Source organism: Lactuca sativa, chromosome 4, assembly GCF_002870075.4.
Source record: "Lactuca sativa cultivar Salinas chromosome 4, Lsat_Salinas_v11, whole genome shotgun sequence".
Lineage (NCBI taxonomy): Eukaryota > Viridiplantae > Streptophyta > Magnoliopsida > Asterales > Asteraceae > Lactuca > Lactuca sativa.
Genome location: NC_056626.2, coordinates 208,712,939 through 208,734,605, shown reverse-complemented (window position 1 = coordinate 208,734,605; position 21,667 = coordinate 208,712,939).

The following is a 21,667-nucleotide window of genomic DNA, read 5'->3' as shown; positions in this document are numbered from 1 at the left end:
CCTTCGGGATAAAAGCGATATTTGTGGGCTCCTCGATGATTTGATGATGACAAATGGAAGTGCTCGGCTGGGCCAAGACTGATTTCATTTGTTCAATTAGTCAGTCGTCATAAATCGGAAATCGGGAAACAACAAATGGAAAGAGAGAATGATTATAATCCATGTCTCAGTCCATATAATATCTAGAATGGAGGATTATATGATCCCTTATCTAATGGACAAGTCATTGACAAAGGTCAGAGTTCATCTACAAGGTCAGAGTCCGACATAAGCTTTTGAGAGCTACGATTGCCAGTCGGTTCTTGAAGTCATACACAATAATAGTTTTAGTCTTATCCAAGTGGGAGACTGTTGGATTAATGTCTAAGTCCATAACTATAATTGGTAAGACTTGACCCGACCCGACATGGTCCATTTCGGTTGCATGGCATCATGCAGTTGGATAGACTATAATGAGAGAAATAACACTTAAGGATTATTAATATATTATAAGTTCTAATATATTAATAGGATTATTTAATTACTATGAATTAATTAACTGATCAAAAGAAGACTATTTAATATATGGGTTGATTGTGTATAGTGGGGTAATGCTCCATGGATTATCAAGTTGGGCTAAAACCCATAGGACGATCCATGGATGCTCCATGGTGTATTTGAACCCATGGATCCAAGGAAATGGAAAGCCATGACAATTAAGGGTTTACCCTAATTGTAACACTATATACAGAACATATTCTTGGGAAAATCGGCCACTATGGGTAATAGAAAGGGCTAGCCGATTTTCATGAAGTGTGAAGTTCTCTCAAGTCATTCCATGTGTATTTGTTCTTGTGTGAACCATTTGAGGTGTCACACTTGGGGCACTAGGCAGTCAAGCTTCATGAAGAAAATCTACATCAAAGAGATATGTAATTCTAAATTGATATATTCACTTGAATCAATGTTATTATGCTAGTTAGGATGAATACCTTGGAAAGTTCATATTTGCATGTATAATAGAAAAAACATAGATCCGAGGCATTTAGGGTTGCATGTACACTTAGGAGTGTTATAATGCTCAAAACCCATCATTATGACCTTTCGATGTCAAATTTGGGTTCTTTATACGGGCGGAGCTCATAGCACTTTGTTGGAGGAGGCGCATAGGTCGAGATTTTCGATCGATCCCGGGGCCACTAATATGTATTTGGATCTGAAGAGAGACTATTGGTGGCCCTTTATGAAGAGGGATGTAGCATGGGTAGTAGAGAGGTGCTTGACCTTCCTTCAGGTAAAGGCAGAGCATCGGCGTCCTCATTGTCCGTTGCAGACTTTGGAGATTTTCCAATGGAAGTGGGAGCAGATCTCGATGGACTTTATCATCAAGTTACCATGGACGGCACGGAGAGTTGACGCGATCTTGGTGATTGTGGATCGGTTAACGAAGAGCACTCACTTCCTTGCTATTAGTGAGAGCTCTTCTACTTAGAGAGTGGCGGAGACTTATATGCAAGAGGTGGTAGCTTGGCATGGAGTGCCGTCATCCATAGTTTCGGATCGGGATGTGCGTTTTATTTCCAGATTCAGGAAGATGTTCCATGAGGAGTTGGGAACACGATTGCATTTTAGTACCGCCTACCACCCACAAACAGACGGACAAAGTGAGCAGATGATTCAGACGCTCGAGGACACGCTTCGGGCGTGCGTTATGGATTTCAGTGGGAGTTGGGACTCATACCTACCTTTGGATGAGTTTTCCTATAACAACAGCCATCACTCGAGCATCAGTATGCCTCCCTTTGAGCTTTTTTTTGGGAGTAGGTGTCGTACTCCTATTTGCTGGGGAGAGGTGGGGCAAAGAGTTATAGGCAGCACTGAGATAGTGTTGAAGACAACCGAGCAGATTTAGCAGGTCCGACAGAGGTTGCAAACGGACCAGAGGCATCAGAAGAGTTACGCAAACAGACGACGATCTGAGGTTAAGTTCCAGGTTGGAGACTTTGTGCTTTTGAAAGTGTCCCCATGGATAGGAGTGATCCAATTTAGGAAGCTGGGCAAGTTGGGGCCTCGATATATTGGACCTTTCAGGGTGGTTGCCAGGGTTGGCAAGGTAGCATACCAGCTGGAGCTACCTGAAGAGTTGAGCCAGATCCATAGCATCCTCCACGTGTCCCAGTTATGGAAGTGTGTGGCTGATGAGACGGTGGTAGTACCATTAGAGGACATTCAGGTGGATACGAGCCTGAATTACATCGAGAGACCGATCGCGATCCTAGATCAACAGGTGAAGGTTGTCCAATTTTTCCTCTGTAGCAGCAGCAGGTGGAAGGAATGGTTAGTCCCTGTAAAGGTACTCCTAGTATAAGTAATAACCATAGGCATCCATAGATGTTCATTACCCACTATTGCTAACAGATGAGTTCCGGAATGGTTAGTCCCGTATGTATATCCCGAGGTACTGTGGGATAGAGGCCCATCTAGGTATCCCGAGGTACTATGGGATAGGGTCCTGTCTTAGATATTCTGAGGTACTGTGGAATAGGCAGGAAGATTTACACAGAAGGTACTAATAAATCATCCTCGCAATTCGAGATACAAGTATTCATGTTAATGTACACAGTTAAGTGTATCTACGTAAAGGTACTTATGTAATGCGTTCATGTAAACGTGTTCATGTATCATGTAAGTATATGTAAACGTATTCATGTATTAGGTAAACATCTGTAAGTACTCATGTATCAGGTAATGTACTAGTATAGACTCATGAATGAACTGACTCTTGTGTGACTTCTTGTAATAGAAGTAATGTTTGATATCTTCAAATTATCCCTATGATAATCTACTGTAATATAACTAGTTGCTCATGTAAGTTTACACACTCTTACAAATCAAAGGTGTGAGAAACTAAATGAAAGATGCGACTATAACATCAATACCTATATAGGAACATAAGTGTATATGCATAGTTTAGTTCAAGAATGAAAAATGGTTTTATAAAACAGTTCATGGGTTTTGAACAATAAATAACAATGACTTGATGTCATTTGAATACCCATTTCAAAAGTAAAACATTTGGTAACAATGTGCTGTTAGGATGTAAAACCATTTCATGCATCACATTTTGTAGCATGTGAAATCTGTTAAATGACAAACATAGTTATAAAATACATATCAATGATTTAATAACATGTTTGTTTGTACTTGTATCCCCCCCATTAAAGCATTTAAACTCATTTAAAACATTGATTAGGGGTATGAACTCACTTGATTGAAGTGGTTGATTTGAAGTAGTCGAGAGAGGAATCGAGCAGAACTTCGACAGGAAGAGTTGAAAACGCGGGAAATCTCGGGATTCTCGGGAATCTCGGGAATCTCGAGAACACAAAACCTTCCTTCGGGACTTGAAGGTGAAAACCGGGGCTTTGGGAGGGTCTCGGGTGCTTAAACGCAGAGTTTTGGCGCGAGAAAGAAGGGAACTGAGCAATGGAACTCGGAGCCCTTGAAATCTATTTATAGGGGCAATTTTGGGGTGTGCCACGTCGTGGCAAGTGATGGCCACGTCGTGGGCTTGGTCGTCACTGCATGCGTCATCCCACGTCGTGGTCTCTGACAGCCTCGAATATCGGGTCTCGAACTTGTAAAATTCGTAACTTTCGCATACGAGCTCCGTTTTCGACGTTCTTTATATGCACGTGTAGCTAAAAATATGATCTACAACTCTCGTTTAGACTTCATTGGCAAATTTTGACTTTATTTTTAATTATTTATTTTTAACGGGCCGGGACACGAAAAGTCCATTAAAAATCTATAACTTCTTCATCCGGTGTCCGTTTTCGTCAGACTTTTCGCCATTGCGCTACTAATGTTGAGACCTTAGATTCTCATTTAGGTTGTTTTCGTCAAACGTATCTCGAGCTCTATTTCGAGTTTTTAGCTGTCTACTGCTATACCCGAATCTTGGAAAAATCATAACTTCCTCATACGAAGTCAGATTTGGATGTTCTTTTTATGTACGCTCACGGTTTGAGGTTATCTATAACTTTCATTTAGATACTTAAGGCTAAAAACTATTGTATTGAAACTTCGCGTTTTTCGTTTAATCGGTGTTGTCGGTTTTGCCGAGAATCTTCGGTTGGTCATAACTTCTTCGTTATAACTCGGATTTTAGGGTTCTTTATATGTACGAAAACCTTGATACGATTCCTACTACTTTATTTAACCCAAATAAGATTTTAGGAAAGTTATATTTTGACCTAAATTTGATTGGTTTTACATTTCATTGTCTCGAAATATCGGGTTGTCACATCATCCCCCTGTTAGAAGGAATTTCGTCCCGAAATTAGAATTTAAGCAAGGAAGTATGCACGAATGATCGAGTCGTGAGGAGGAAACTTCCTAATCGATTGGTTCTAGCGCACCTAAGTGATCACGGGTTCTCGGTTCGCATTCCAACGAACCTTCACTAACTGGCGATGGCATTTCTTCGTCCGCTTGACCTCTCAGTCGAGGGTCACTACGGTTCTAATACGAAGGCGAGGATCTCAACGAGTGGACTTGCAAGAGTCCTAACGGAAAGGTATGGTTTCACGATCGAGATGCGAAGAGTAGAAAGTATGTTACTGAGTTCGTGGAGTAGGTCTTGTTTGTGTGAGGCACAGGACCGATTCTGATAAGAATCTCGGAGGTCCTGTCTAACTTGGATTTAGCTTTCCACGCTTTACGAAGCGTATTAAGCCATTCCCAGAGTGAGTTATCCTAAAGAACTTGGTCACTCACTTGGAATCTCAAAGTTTCCTTTTCTTACGTAACTTCCCAGTCAAAGGTCACCCCTTGCTGGGTCAAAGTCGTACGAGTTTCTGTAGCTTGCAAGGAGTTCTGAATGAACTAAGGCGGTAGGTCGGTAAGACCTAGAATCTGGCGAAAAACTGTCGGCGTCTCTGGTGTCGATAAGTGCTCAACGGTTTTGACAAATTGAAAGAGTACTCAAAATTTCTCACATTACTAATAGTGTGTCCTAGAAATTTGACTCTTCAATTTCAAAACTCGTGCCTAGACAACTTTGCTAAAAGTTCCTCTGTAGGAATGTTACCATGGGCTTTCTTCTTACTACGAGGGTAGATAAGTAAGTCATTACATGGGGAAATGACGAATTGATCCCAGTAAGAAAGACGTAACTCTATTTATTTAGCTCATGAAAACTATGGGCGTATTGGTCCTATCCGAAAGGTATCACTACGAACTCGAAGTGTCCGCATCGAGTTCAGGAGATAGTCTTCCGGACATCCTCCCCTAACACTCGAATTGGTGATATTCGGATTCCAGATCCATTCCTGGAAGTAGTTTCTTTCCTTGCGTTTCCTCAACCATTTTGTCTATGCGAGGCAGAGATAACGATTTCTATGAAAATCTTGATGGAGTCCTCGATATCCGAGGCACATATGTTGCAATCCGTCGATCTCCGCGAGAATATGACCGGGGTTCTCTAGGGTGAGAAGCCTAGTCTTCTAATTCTCTTTCTGTGTAGTTCGTCAAGTGGTTTGTACTGTTCTGGTATCTCTGAGGGTGTTTAAACTATAGGGCGATCTGTTTTCGGGAGTCGTATTGGGTTCTAAGTTTGTTCACATGACGATGTGATTACTCGTAGGCTCAAGCAGTTCTCCATCCTGAAGTTCATATTAGAATTCATACCTGGTTTCATAATCACAACTTCGGGTATACGAGTCGTATATAATTAAGATTGAAAAGGTAGTCGAATAACTGATTCTTCCTTACCCTCACATCCCAATGAGGCAAAGAATTAAGGCGAAACCATTAATTCTAAACCTGTAGAACCTTGATTATATATAATACTCTTATGTATACCTTCCTTAGTGAGAGATCATCCACATGAATTCCTGGATTGAACTTGACGTACTGCATGAGTGGTACTTCGGGGATTTCTTCGGAAAGAAAAATAACTAAGAAGTAGTCCTGGAATGAGTACTTCGGTGTTTTGATATGACGGCTTCGCTGGAAAAGTGATCTAGAAGAAAGAGATGTACGTATGCAGCTGTTTTGGCGTCGATCAAATTGAATCTGATTGTATGATAATGTTGGAATCATACAGAAACTTTAAAGACATTAGAATTAAACATAGACGATTACAGACAAAACACAACTGTGCAACCATGAACAGAGTTACAGTACTTTAGATTTACCACAAGACTATTGCTGCGAATAAGATATACTACAAAAGACAAGTATACGCAGCACGAGAATTCCTATACAAACAGGATCTCGCAAAAGGTAAGACTCTAGTTGCACTAGTTCTAGATAGTTTATAAGTCTGTTACAACGAAACGCCCAAATTACATTTAACGTGGTTCCGGAGTAGGCTCTCCCGTAGCTGTGATCCTGAGAATTTCGATTGTTCATGTAAAGAGTACGACGATGTTCTAGAAAGTTTGACCTACATCCCTATGATGCAGTCCTAGTACAGAATGAAAGTATGTTCGCGAAGGTTTGACCTACATTCCTATGATGCAGTCCTAGTAATGAGTAGAGGTAAGTTCGTAGAATGGTCTCAAGACGTTTGTTGTACAAGTTGAGGTATCGTGGGTTGGTGAATAACAAAATCCAACCACTGAAAGAGACATGGAAATGTCTCCATATCTAACTTGCTATGGTCCAATGACTTAACTAAAGCAGGTTTCAGATAGACTCCAATGAGAGTATGATAAGAGTACTTGAATGAAGGAAATGACACAAAAGTTAGCCGGTTGTCAATATCTTGGATATTTATGACGTAAAGGTTCAGGAAAATGACCTTGTAAAGGTCTTACATCATATCCACAGGAGATAGTTCCTGACAGCATAAAGACCTAACTAAAGTACTTACGGTACAAGATAATTTCATAGAAAATGCCACATCAGGCATAGACAGAAAAATACGATTCCTCTTTATAAGGAAATAAAGTAAAGCGTCTACTACTAGCGACGGTCATCCCTCTGGTGAACGCTTAGTTCAGCCAATTGACGTTCCATGTCACGTAGTTGTCTTTCGCACCCCATCTGGCGTACTTGGAGCCCTATGACTTCGGCTCGTGATTCAGTCAGTGCTTGCAGTAGGGTTTCATGGTTTCTCTCTGATCTCTCGTGAGCGTCCTCTAGATGAATGGTGTGGAGGGTATGCATTCTAGCATAGGCGCCTACTTCTGCAATCTGATGTAGGGCTGTCCTGCCTTGAATCTCATTTCGGGCCTCTCTGCGGACCAAGATTGGCAAGACTCTATCTTCTGAGCCCCCATTGCTCAAGTCGTAAAAGCTTCGGTCGCCATCAAATAGCATAAACTGATCTTTTCCTTGGCTCCCTGTTTCCAAGCATTCCACTCACTCAGGGTCTGGCCATGAAAAGCCGGAAGAGGTTAGGAATTGGAAAGGAGCTGCTTGGGGTAGGTTCTCAACCTCTGGTTCGGAGTTAGCATCATACGAAAAGTCTTCATCATGGTGATCATCCAAGGGGATAGGATGATCATTCTCTGGTTCTTCTCCAAACCAACCAGCTATAACTTCATTCGGAAGATACTGGTTGTCAAGGGGGTGGAGTCCAACTATGATTTCTATGCGAGAATTTAGGGTTAGTGGATAATTATTAGATGAACTATCTAGATAATTATTTAGAAAACCCTCATTAGTTACATCGCTATTTGTGAAGTGCATACCAGCTATGTGTAATCTAAACAGGATAGACCTTCGAATAAGTGACCTTATTTCCAAATTCACACAGAATAGGGATAAGGCAAAATTATCACAGATTCTAATTCGCTTTCAAAATTACTTGTATCCTCAGGTCATCTTAGGCAGGTACCGATGCAAGAAGAAAGGAAGATGGAGCTTGTTCAAGACTTATCTTTCATTTTGATTTATGCTTTAGTGTTTATCAAAATTTGACAGAATACAATTGTATAATAATTATTTTATTAATGCAATGGATGATGTTGTTGCTTGTTTACTACTTTACATTGTTGTTGATATTATACATGACATCCTCCACCCCAGAACGTTTCCGCCGTTCGTGGTTCTGGGGTGTGACAGGTACGCTACGCATACTCATGAGCATGTTCTTGATGCGGAGTCTAACCAGTACGTTGGGCGTAACATAGTGTACGCTGGGCGTACTTGGTCCAGATGAAGACCCTAATTGTAGGGGTGAGACCTTTATAAGGAACGTTTTGGCCTCAGTTTTAGCCACTATTTCCAGAGAGCAAAACGCTAAGTGTGCCAAACCCTCGTTCTAGACCTTGTGCATGTGTTGGGGATTGATAGTGTTCTTTTGTGCCTTTGAAGAGAAGAAGGTGTCATTAAAGAAGCTAGAGTTGGTGTGCAAGCCTTGGATCTGAGCTTTTCAGAGGTTGGAGCTGATGGGTTTTAGCCATAAGAACATGCTATGTGCTCATGCGAACCCTAATGCTTGGATCTAGGTTTCTCTATTGTACATGCAATTCATCCAAGACTTTAAACCCTAGATCTAGCATACTATTAATCATATTAACATAAGAATGGGGTTTAGATCTTACCTTGATTGTTATGTAGCAATAACAATCTCAAATCCTCCTTGTAATGGCTTTAGAAAGCTTAGAATCACAAGTGTCACTCCTCTAATGGCTGACAAACACCAAGAGCAAGAGGATGAAGAATGAGAAGAGTGGAGGCACCCAAAAACATGTGGAAACCCTAAAGAATCGGTTGGCCATGTTTTTGGTGCCCTAGGGGTCCTTAAATAGTGAGGCTATTAGGGTTATCTAACAAGGAAACCCTAATTTGACTGCTTAGGCCCTAAGCAACCCATGGACTCCCTCCTTAGAGGCCTTGGACAATTTCTAATGGGTTTCCCTATAGAATCTGTCCACTCCATCCTCTATGGAGTCCATTAGCGCAATATTCAACTATCACACAATTGACAGTTCTAGTCCCTTTTATTTAATTAATGTCTTTTAGCCATAAAATTAATTCTTATTAATTCTTGACTAATATTAATTAAACAATATGATTTCTCCTTTAATATATTATTCTCATAATATATTAATAAATCATAATTAATCATCTCTCTCCGTAATTCATCCTATCAAGTTGCTTTGGTGAAGGCAACCTAAAAGGACCATGCACCATCGGGTCAAGTACATACCAAAACAGTTATGGACTTAGACACCAATCCAACAGGAGCATCAGTTGGAGGTAAAAAGCCTAAAGCTTTCTCAATCTTTTTGATTTGTGCATTATAGGCCATTTATAGGGTTTATGTCCCAAAGGTGGAAAATTTATGAGCAAAGGGAGCTCCATAGAACTTGATATGTCCTTATTTAGTGTATGAAGTGTTATAGATCCATAAAAATTTGATCTTGGACGTTAGGAGTGAGCCATGCATGAGATATGTGCTCTGGAGTGAAGAAAGTGGTGTGTTTTGGTTGATGGTGGTCTTTACAGCCATGCAAATGCGTAAAGTCCTCGACTTTATGGATTAAGAGGTTGTAAGGGGACTTGATCTGTATTTTGAGCCAAGGTCTTAACTGATTAAGACAATAAGTGAGGAAATAGTGAAACTGGGATGTACGCTGAGAGTAAATCCCAATACGCGGGGTGTAGGGAGAAATCAAAATGTTATCTGCATAGTGGTCGAGTATGCCCAGCGTTGGGATCGAGTACGCGCCACATACTCCTAGGGTTGACTTTCATTGACTTTTTGGGTTTTGTCAACAAATGAACTTTTGCACCATCGGAGGGGTAGAATGGTCTTTTACCCTTGTAAGAGAGCATAAGAGGGATTAGTCTAGCCTTTGAGAGCCATTTTTAATTGGAGATAATTTCTATGTATGATTAGGCGGAGGCTAGATCAATGTTTTGAGTTCGAGATCGTTCGAGTTTACCGAGTTGAGTCTTCTCACTATACGTTACTTAGAGTGGAATTTATATATGACCGGAAGGTCTTATGTATCGATATGAGCTATGTGAATTTATGTGATATGTATATGTTGTATGCTTGGGACCGAAAGGTCAAGGCCGGAAGGCAATGAGCGTTATGGCCGGAAGGCAGTTAGAGTTGGGCTAGAAGGCAAATCATGGTAGGACCAGAAGGTTTACCAGAACTGTGGAGCCGGAAGGTCCACTGAGACACATTGGCTGGAAGGCATCGTTTAGTTATAGCCTCGAGTGGCTAGTATGTTGTATGTGGTATTTTGGGGAATTCACTAAGCATCCGTGCTTACCGTGTTATGTGTTATGTGTTTCAAGTACCCCCGAGGATCTCGGGAAGGCACCGCCATGATTGTACACAAAATCAGGATTTGGAGTTATGTTTGTGGATCCTCGATTTCAACAATTGTTTTGAAAACTTGTATTAGGTTTTTGAGAATTAATGTTGAGACATGTGTTTTTATTAATATGAAAAATGAAAATTTTGATTTGAAAAATTATGTTGTTACAATGGGTGTCCACTCTCACCCACTGCTTCCTTGACTGGTGGAGGGTCGTTAGACGAAATGGTAGGATAGAACATTAATTCTCGTTATAAGTATAAGGATAATTATATAAGTAACTAAATGTTTTATTAAATTCCTAATCTTAGTTACTCTAGGAAAAATGTGAAAACGGTGCTATCCCAAGAAATTGCACTTTGCACCTTCCTAAGTCGTTAGTGGTGTGTGTGTGGTTAACCGGCACACTAATTTAGGACTAGCAAGGGTGGCGAAGGTAACTTGATGTTAATCGTAGATCAATGGAGCGTGTGTGGTTATCCGGAACATTGATTAGGTGATTTGTAACATTAAGAGTACCAAGCACATTTGAATGGTTATTCACACCTTGTTTGTGATTCTCGTCATCCTAGTCACAAACTTGAAGGGCATAATTAAGATTTAAACATGCCATTGAAAAGTTAAATGAATCTCAAAAGAATATACAAATTTCAATTCAATTTAAAACTTAATAATCAATTTTGCTTTTCATGATGGAAATTGGTAAATTTTTATTTACCTACCTTCAAAAATTTTGCAATTAGATTACGACATCCCTCTTCTAAATTGTAAAATATTGTGTTGGGTTCTAGCCTTAATATTTCATTTGGGTCTAATATTAAGGATTCTCATCTAATCTAAACTTTGTTCTTTTTCTTTTCAGATGTCTATCCCAAACAATGCTTCAGGCTTAAACCCTTCTAGCTCATTCTCCCTCATTACTTGGTTGGGAGAACTGTCTTCGATAGGTCAAACTTTAACGATTGGATTAGAAACATTCGTATGGCCCTTCGCTACGAGGACAAAAAATATGTCCTCGATAAAGAGCTAAAGGAGATTGATGAACAAACTGCTGCTCCCGAAAAAATCGAGGAATACAGCGTTCATGAGAGGGACGCAACTAAGGTGTCGTGCATTATGATTGCTACCATGACTGCCGAGCATCAAAAGTCCTATGAGGACTTCTGGCCCTATGAAATGCAACAAGATTTGATGGAAAGGTACCGTCATAGTGCTCGGCAGGAAAGGTATGAGATCATTGCCTCCATGATCACAACCAAAATGAAGGATGGGGAGTCCATCATGGCCCACTTGCAAAAGATGTAGAGATATGTGGACCGCTTGCTAATGTTGAATGTGAACTTCGATGAAGAGTTGGCTATTCACATCATCCTACATTCGTTGCCTCTGTGTTATGATCAGTTCAGAATGACTTATCATATGAACAAATAGGAAGTCACTCTGAGCAAGCTTCAAGGCCTACTAAGAACTGTAGAAAGCAATTTGAAAGGAAAGGTTGTTGTACCTACTCCTATTACTGCTGCCTTGTTCTGGTAATTGGAAATGGGACAGGGAAGAAGAGGAAGGCTCCTTCTAAGAGCCGCAAGGGAAAGTCTCTTGATGGATTCTCTTCCAGTGGGACCAAAGTTGGTAATGCTAATCCCTCTACCAATCTAAAGGAAGCAGAGTGCTTCCATTGTCATGAAAAAGGGCACTGGAAACGAAGTTGCCCCAAATACTTCCAGGACATTAAGTATGGGAACACAAAGCCCACCTTCGTGGGTATTTACACTATTCTTTCTAATAACTCATCACATGCTAATTCTTGGGTCCTTGATATAGGTTGTGGATGTCACATTTGTTCTGATTTGTAGGGGACTAAAAAGAAGTAGGGATGTGGAGCACGGGAAGATAAACTTAATCATGGGAAATAGGAAAATGTCTCCTATCACCAAGATTAGAGTTTATTATTTATTGCTTAGTAGTGGGTTGAATTTAGAGTTGAATAATTGTTGTTATTCGTCTGATATGGCGAGAAATATCATTTCTTTTCATAGTTTGTATAACAAGGTTTTACTTTTTCTTTTAATAATGAAATTGGTAGTATTAATGCTTATTATAATGGTACATTTTATTTTGATGCATTACCTGGTAATGGTATATATGAAACTGTGATGGTTCTAGATAACCTAGGAAATAATGTGTTGAATATTGATTCGTCCAATGTTTTGGACAAGGCATGCTTGTGGCATTGTCGTCTTGGACATGTCAACAAGAAGTGCATAGCCCAACCCCAAAGGGATGGAGTCTTGGAGTCATTCGACTTGATGTCGGATAACACTTTCGAATCATGTTTTATTGGAAAGATAACCAAGTCACCCTTCACTGGTACTTGTGAAGAGGTGAAGGTCTATTGGATCTCATACATACTGATGTGCCCTTTAGAACCGCTACAAGGGATGTTAACCGATTCCATGTGACTTTTACTGATGATTACAACAAATATGGGTATATCTACTTAATCAAGAAGAAGTTCAAGGAGTTTAAGCAGAAAGTGGAGAATCAATTGGACAAGAAGATAAAGATGCTCCGATCCGATAGAGGTGGTGAGTATCTTAGTATCAGGTTTCACGACTATCTTAAGGAATGTGGAATTGTTTCACAGTTGACGTCACCTAGAACACCGCAATTGAATAGTGTGGTTGAGAGGCGCAATCGAACCTTGTTGGACATGGTTCGTTCCATGATGAGTCGAGCTTCATTACCTATCTCAGTCTAGGGGTATGCCTTAGAGACTGCCGCCCATATCTTTAATCTTCTCCCAACTAAGAAGGTTGCCAAAACACCTCACTAGATGTGGACATGGAAGGTTCCTTTGTTGGATCACATCAAGGTTTGGGATTGCAAGGCTTTCGTAGGATGAGAGACTCACGAAAAGCTCGAACCTCGCAGTGAATGATGTATTTTCATTAACTACCTGCAAAAGTCCTTTGGGTATCTCTTCTATAGACCGAGTGACAATGTTATCTTCGTTACGAGGAGAGAAGTATTTCACAAGAGAGAACCCATATGCCAAAAGGACAGTGGAAGGAAAATTAACATTGAATAGCTTCAAGAATTAAGTGATGAAGGAACCTCAAACACTAACGCTCAACCTAAGGAGGAAACTCCTGTTGAGCCGATTGACGAATCCGTACCTCTAATACTTTCCAATAGAGTTAGTGTTCCACCTATGTTATATGGTTTTCATATAACAGCTGAAGGTGAATCTTTTATCAGTGATTGTACCATGATAAACCCGGATGAACCTAACAACTACAAGGAAGCCATGACAGGTCCCGAGTCTGCGGAATGGAAAGAGGCTATGGATAGTGAGATTCAGTTCATGTATGACAATCAAGTATGGAACTTGGTTGAAAATATGCCAGGTCGCAAGACAGTCGGGTGCAAATGGATCTTCAAGAAGAAAATTGACGTGGATAGGAAAGTACACACATATAAGGCATGAATGGTTGCGAAGGCTTCACTAAAAATCATAGAGTTAACTATGATGAGACCATATCACGAGTTACAAAGACTAAATATATAAGGGTTATGTTAGCCACATATAGATGCATTTCATGACTATTAAATATGGAAAATGGATGTCAAAACCGCTTTCCATAATGGAATGTTGGCTGAAGATGTTCACATGTGTCAACCAGAGGGTTTTGTCAATGCAAAGTACCCTAATAGAGTGTGTAAGCTTGAGAAATCCATCTATGGATTGAAACAAGCATCTCGCAGATGGAATATTTGTTTTGATGAGAAAGTCAAAGAGTTTAGATTTTCGAGATGCGTGGATGAGTCTTGTATATATGTCAAAGCTAGTGGGAGTATAGTTAGCTTTCTAGTATTGTGTGTAGATGACATACTTCTCATAGGAAACAATATTCCAACCTTGTAGGAAATTAAGTCCTGGCTTGGGAAGTGTTTCGCTATGAAGGACCTTGGAGAAGCTACCTATATTCTAGGGATAATGATACTAAGAGAAAAGAGTAAAAGACTAATAGGACTTAGTCAAAGTACCTACTTGGACAAGGTGTTGAAGCATTTCAGCATGGAGAACTCCAAGAACGGTGACTTGCCTATCTAAAGCAATAACAAATTGAGTAAGACTCAAAGTCTGAGTACCGAGGCTGAGATATCAGAGATGAGTCGAATATGCTTCCGCGGTTTGCTTGATCATGTATGCTAAGACTTGTACTCGCCCTGATGTGGCCTTTGCTTTGAGCATGGTCAGCAGATATCAAGGGAATCCTGGTAAAGCAACATTCTTAAGTACTTGAGGAGGACTAAGGAATGGGTGTTGGATTAGTATCTAAGTCCATAACTATTTTGGTATGTACTTGACCCGATGGTGCATGGTCCTTTTGGGTTGCCTTCACCAAAGCAACTTCATAGGATGAATTATGGAGAAAAAGGATTAAATATGATTTATTAATATATTGTGAGAATAATATATTAAAGGAGAAAACATATTGTATAATTAATATTAGTCAAGAATTAATTGGTAATTAGTTTTGTGACTAAAAGAGATTAATTAAACTTAAGGGACTGGAATTGTAATTATAAGATAATTGCAATTTGGGCTATGGATTACCTTATATTAAGGAGTGGACGAATTCTATGGGGAAACCGATTAGAAATTGATGAGATTAATAATCTTTAATCTATGAAGATCGAATAGATCTTGAACAAGTAATTAAATATAAAACTGTAAGAACATGAAAATAAGAACGAGACAAGGTTGAATCAAACGTGTCGAATGATTAAACATAATCCTCAGAAGAGCTCGATTAAGAACATCAACTATAGAGGATTGGTAGGTTACAAGAACGATTAAAGAAATCTAGAAAATACTATCGTTATGCTCTGATCTATCGTTCTAATTTGTTAATCGTTTACCTAATATGCATGCAAGCATATACTTATATATTAAACAAAATGGGCTCGCGGTTGGACAGGTCCAAACCGGAATACAAACTAAATAAATAAACTATCGAGCCCAACGACGCAACACTTCAAAATAATCTTCAGCCCAACAATCTCCCCCTTTGCGTCAATTGGAGTGAGACCTTCACTTGTTACTTGGACCAGCAGCTGAAGCAGGTACCTTCTTCTTCACAGTGTTAAACAGACATTTGGTGAGCGAGAGTATTGTCTGTCTAAACCTGATGTACCATTGGATCATGTCGTCGAAGTACTTGACATCATCAGCCGAATTCTCTTTACACCTCTTGATGATCGATAATACGTGCTCCAGACAAGCGGTGGTGTAAAGGTGTTTGTCAGCTAAAGCAAAGAGACATTTCTGTCCTTCTGCTCTAGTGAACATAACCGAGTTGCGTCTTGAGTCGATTCTGCCCATTTGCATTTGGTTGAGATCACTGGCCGATCCCACAGGAGCTATCTTCGGTTTTTTCTTGAAGACTGTGGCGACCTTCTGATCCATTAGGGCAACCTCCATGATGTAGCAGACTAACATCCTTTTGATATGGTCTATAATGCGACCATATTCGGCTTCATCAGTCAAAAGGATATTATGCAGGACAATCCAATCATGAGGATTTAAGTTCGGTAGATCTTCCAGGGAGATGTGATGAGCAGTCTTTGCAGATCCCCGAATCACCTTGAATTTAACGTTTATAAATCGACCTTCGGTGTAAGGCTTCAGTACCCGAACGTTCACTATCTTCTGGGCGCTCCAAGCAAGGTATTGAGGACGAGCAGCCGCCAGATAGAAGTCAATGAGCTCCCTGTCAAGCTCATCGTTCGGATGAGGGACTTCAAAGATGTTTGAGAAGGCGTGGAAGATAAACGCCTTTCGAGTCAGCGGCATGTCGAACTGCGAGTCGACAATATTATTGCAGTCGAACGAGATCACCGGCTCGAGCCATAATATGCTGGGAGTATCTATGGCCTCTTTGATCATTCTTTCCCGAGTCCATGCAGGGAATAAAGTCTTCCTGCTCTCGAGGAGATCGTGGGCTTCCTTCTGCTTGCGTTCGGCTTCTTCAGCCTCTCGCGCCACACGATTTACATCTTCATCCACATTGCGACTGTTCTTTCGTTTCAACATGTCAACAATGGTCTCCCTGTCTTCATCTTCATCTTCATCTTCATCTTCTTCCTCAGCTATGTTTTTCCCTTTGTCCTTCACACCCGAACCCGAAGCTTGACCAGACGGAGGTGGTTCGGTAGTGTGAGTAGCTTTGGAGGAAGGAGGTGGTTTCGATCCGTTCTTCTTCTCATCTCCCCCTTGTTTCGGAATGGACACGAAACTCGAAAGGCCTTCGATTTTGCTGAGAAGGTCCATGGCCGGAGAGAGCTTTTCAGCAAGGGTTTGCCTCACTGAGTGGTTTAGAATCGGATCATGTGCTTCTAGGATGTTTGATAAGGCAGCGTGTACATCCGAAACACAAGTTTTGATAACCTCCCTTTCGGATCGAAGAGCTTCAAGTTGTTGTTGTGAGTTTGAAAGCTGCGTGCTCTTGATCTTGAGGGCGGTTGTTTTGCTCGCGAGAACGTCCATCAAAGAATTTTCAGCCGCAAGATCCTCTTGTAGCTTAGCAAGGCGTTCATCGATGGAGACACGAAGGGCTGAGTTGTCGTCGCTTATGGTTTGGCGAAGAGCAGCGAACAAAGTCAACTCCGTTGAGACGAACTTGGCCAATTGCTGAACAATCGGTTCCAAAGTTGTCTTGGTGGCATCCGCACTCTCTTGCAATGACTTCAGCAAAGAAGAGGCGTCTGAGAATAGTTTATCGACTTTTTTGGTCGCAGCCTCACAGGCTTTGGTAGAGGCTTTGATGGCAGCAGTGGCTGAGGCTACCGAATCATGTTGAGCCCTGGAGAAGGCGTCAACAATCTTCTGAAGTGCAGCTTCAGAAAGAGAGGACTGCTGGTTGGAAGATGAGGCGAGAAGTAGATCAACCTTCTCGTTGAGCTCCTTAAGATGCTTCTTTGTCACTGGAGCATCATCCTCTTCATCACTCTGAACCTGAAACGGACTATAGTAGACCGAATCGAAGTTCATGTTATCACCGCCAAGGTAAGGGTTATCTCCATCAGAGGCATTTTCAGGAGATGGAGGGGGTGGTGAAGCTGGGGGTGTTGTGGTTGGGGTATGTTGAGGTTGAGTATGGGGTGGGGTAGTTTTGGGTGGTGGTTGAGTGTGGGTAGGTTCGGTTGTATGGGTTTCGGTTTGTGGTGGTTCGGTTACGGGTGGGGTTTCGGTTACTTGTGGTGTTTCGGTTGCAGTTGTGAAAATGGGTGGTGGTATAGGGTTAGATGTTGGTGGAATAGTGGTAGTGGGGATTATGGTCGGAATGGAAGTAGGAATGGTGGGAGGAGGTGAAGGAACTGGTGAATTATGATGTTCCATCTCTGGGGTAGGAGACCGAGGTGGTGTGTTGCCTCGTTGAGGGGTTTCGCCTCCTTGAGAGCCGTCCGAACCCGAACTCTCGTTTCCTGAGTCACTCGAAGAAGAGGGAATAACAAGCTTTTGCTTCGGTTGAGTCTTCCTCCTCTTCGGTTGTGGGGACTGTGCAGCCTTTGTCTGTTTCCTCTTCTTGGGAGAAGGACCAGTAGGAGCTTTGGTCGCTTGCTTCCCTTTGTCCGCCTTTTTACCCCTGTTCACCGGTTTGTCAGCATCGTAGATGGACCTGAGCATATCCGGTGTAAGTTCCCTAGGACCAGTTGCCCTGAATTCCTTGATCGTCCGGATCAGTCTGCTGTCAGAGGGCACGTCGCCATACATTGTCTCCGGAATGGATCCAATGAATGAGAATTTAGATGCATCCGAGACGATGATCTTCTTGGTATGAAACGTACCGATAGAAGACATCGATGCACCTGCAGCAATGAGAATGTTGAACTTGTCCATCGCCCACTTCGTAATCAAAATCCAGAACCGGGCCAACGACACCTCGGAGTGTCGTGATGATGAAGAAAGGCTCTGGATAAGCTGTTGCCAGAGGACCAACCCAAAATCCAAGTTAACCCCGTTGTAGACGACATACATGATCGACAAGAAAAGTCGACTAGCACCATCGGACCCTGAGCTCCGTTCCGACAAGCCCTTGAAGAGGACTGTGAACATGCCGTTCCACTGTGGCGGCAGGCAGGACTTTTTGAACTTAGCGACGGAGGTGAGGACCTCCGTGTACCCCATGTTGTAAAACATATTGTACAGATACCCAACCGGAATCGTCTCCGGATTTATTCTCGATGGGTCAACAGCCAACCCTAGCATTGTGCAGAAACGCTGTCGAGAAACAGATGTCTTGTGTTCAGGAATCTCGAAGAACACCCGGTCGACTGCTTTGTCGTAATATGCAGTCGCATAAACCTGCGATAGGGCCACCATGGGCACAGACTCGATCCTGGAGAGAGCGGTGGCGATTTGGGAGTACTTCAGGCACTCGATGATCGGCGACATGTAGGAGTCGTACGCCAGAGGGTTGAGATCGATCACCAGGCATTGTTGCGGACGAATGGGAAGGATTTGTGATGTAGCATGGACGGAAGAAGATTCTGCCATTGTTGAAGGTAGTAGAAGAAGAAGATGAACAGTGAAGCTTTTGGGAGTTTTTGCTCTCTAGAAAATCCGGAAGCAGTAAAAAGGTAAATGGTGTTGTAGACTGCCTTTTATAGTGAGGGATTGGAGAGAGAAAAATCTTTTCAAATCTTCTATGCGATGATCACGTAGGAGAGATAGTGTCATATTCCTAGGATCACGCCACCCAACAAGCGCCGTTTCAGAAGAAAAACGGTTCAAATCCTCACGTGCCTTTAAATGCCAGAGGGATGGCTCTTGGATTTCGCACACGCGTCCATAATGTCAGTAAAAGCATTGGCGTTTCAAATTCACACGCGCCCCCTTTTTACCGTCGTTTGAATTTCAATCCTTTTAACTCCCGCCGAGTCAGCAACCTTTCGTCTTATCCTTTTATACGGGATCTTTTGAATTAAATGCCCACGTGGATTGTTTTTTACCACAGCTGCATAATTAACCGCCAAGTAATAATACAGCCTGTAAAAATTAGTAACGGAATTTTGGAAAATCAAAGATTCTCGTGCAAAGAGTGTAAAAGAAAAAGAAATAAAGCAACTCTTTTAAGGATTTTCTGTGATGTCAATAATGACACGAAACTGATGATCCCGGGCACGAATCTCTTCCTTCAAGGTCAAGAGAGACCTTAAAGTGTTAGTGTGGATTCCCGTTGAATTTCGATCAAACACTTATTAATAAATGTTGAAAGGCTTCTTTTAATTAGGCTAAATAAGGGTGGCTTTCGCTTTGATTCAGCAATTCTATTCTTGAAATAAGAAAGAAAGTGAACAAAGTACTTGTGAGACCGGTGTAGCCTGTTGAACAAGTATGTAGGAATTTATTTTAAATTGGCTTGGTATAAAATATAAAATCACAGATAAAAAATTTAAAATTGGATCCCAAGGGAAGAAATGTTATGGTGTTTAACAATTTCATTGGAATCACACAAAATAAAATTTGAGATTTCATGAAGGTACATTCGTCAATTCTTTGGTGAAAACTTGAGCAAATTAATTGTTCACCGTCAATTCATTAGGTGTTGAATTTTGGGTTTCACTCAGCTCGTAGTGACACGAAACTAAGATCATAAACACAGATGTTGTGTAACCATAAACCTCAGTGGTAATGTCTGAGAGTTTCAAGGGTTACATTGATGAAACGAATGTAATGGAGAAGTTTAATGGAGATGGTGTAAGAAAACATAGTACCTCTGCTGCGAAAATAAGGACCAAGCAGGAAACTCTGAACTCATGTGAGAAGAGAGTGAGGTAGCTCATGATTAGAATAAATGTGTTAGCGTTATTGGGAAGACAAGGTTTGTGTATACCAGGTCATGAAGGCTATTATTCAAAATCTTATGAGGCTTGGGACACATACAGCAGCATGCTTCTAGGGACACTTAAGTAAGTCATCAATTATATCCCCATAAACGAACGAACAGACAACAAGAAATAAAAGAGAAAATTATTTTTGGTGTTTTGGAGATTTCTTCAAACGAATAAAAAAATAAATAAATAAAACCAATAAGTAAGAAAAGAAAAAAAAAATAAGACTTAAAAAAAAACTTTGGAAAAAAAATATGAAAATCCGAACCCGAATGTTCGGTTGGTTTCGGTTGGAAAAAGTTGAAAAACCGAACCCGAGCATTCGGTTGGTTTCGGTTCCAGAAAATTTTGAAAAACCGAACCCAAGCGTTCGGTTGGTTTCGGTTCAACAAAATTTTGAAAAACCGAACCCAACCTTCGGTTGGTTTCGGTTCAACAAAATTTTGAAAAACCGAACCCGAACCTTCGGTAGGTTTCGGTTTTGGAAAATTGTGAGAAACCAAGGGATTTAGACATGCAATTAGAAAATACTTTCAATATTAACAAAAACAATTTTGTACAAGAAATATACAACAGAGAAAAACTACCTTTGAAGTGATGACCGAGTCAGATGGTTTAACCGAACCCTAACGTTCGGCTGGTTTCGCTTCTTACGTTTGAATTTGAGAGGTAGTATGAGGTACTGACTCTGATTCCATCATACCTAGCCCTTGCAGTATTCTGTTGAATGGTGCTTCAGGAAGAGCTTTGGTAAAGATGTCAGCCAGTTGATCAGTGGTTCTTACGAAGTGAACTTCGACGTTTCCATCTTCCACATGATCTTTGATAAAGTGATACCTCAGTGCTATGTGTTTGGTTTTAGAGTGTTGCACTGGGTTATGACAGATCCTAATTGCACTTTCAGAGTCACAATATAGTGGGATCTTCTTCATATTGAGTCCATAGTCTCGAAGTTGACTCTGGATCCAAATCACTTGTGATGTACAGGATGCAGCGGCAATGTATTCCGCTTCGGCAGTAGACAACGATACACACGTTTGTTGCTTGGATTGCCAGCTGACCAACTTCCCATCAAGGAATTGATAGCCTCCAGTTGTACTTTTTCTGTCGAGTCCACATCCTCCAAGGTCAGCATCAGAATAGGCTTGAACGAAGAAGCCTGAGTTGGATGGATACCATAGACCTAAGGAGGTGGTACGCTTGAGATAGCACAAGATGTTCTTCACTGCAAGCATGTGAGGTTCGCGTGGGTTCGCCTGAAATCGAGCACAATAACACACAGAAAACATGATGTCAGGCCTGCTAGCAGTGAGATACATTAGTGAGCCTATCATTTGATGATAGAGCGTGATATCAACAGCCGGTTTGTCTAGGGATGGAGTTAGCTTGGTGCCGAATGCCATTGGGACTTTGACTTTGGAGTCTCCCATCATGCCAAACTTTGCTAGGAGAGTCTTCATGTAAGCTTCCTGATTGATAAAGATGCCTTCTGGTCC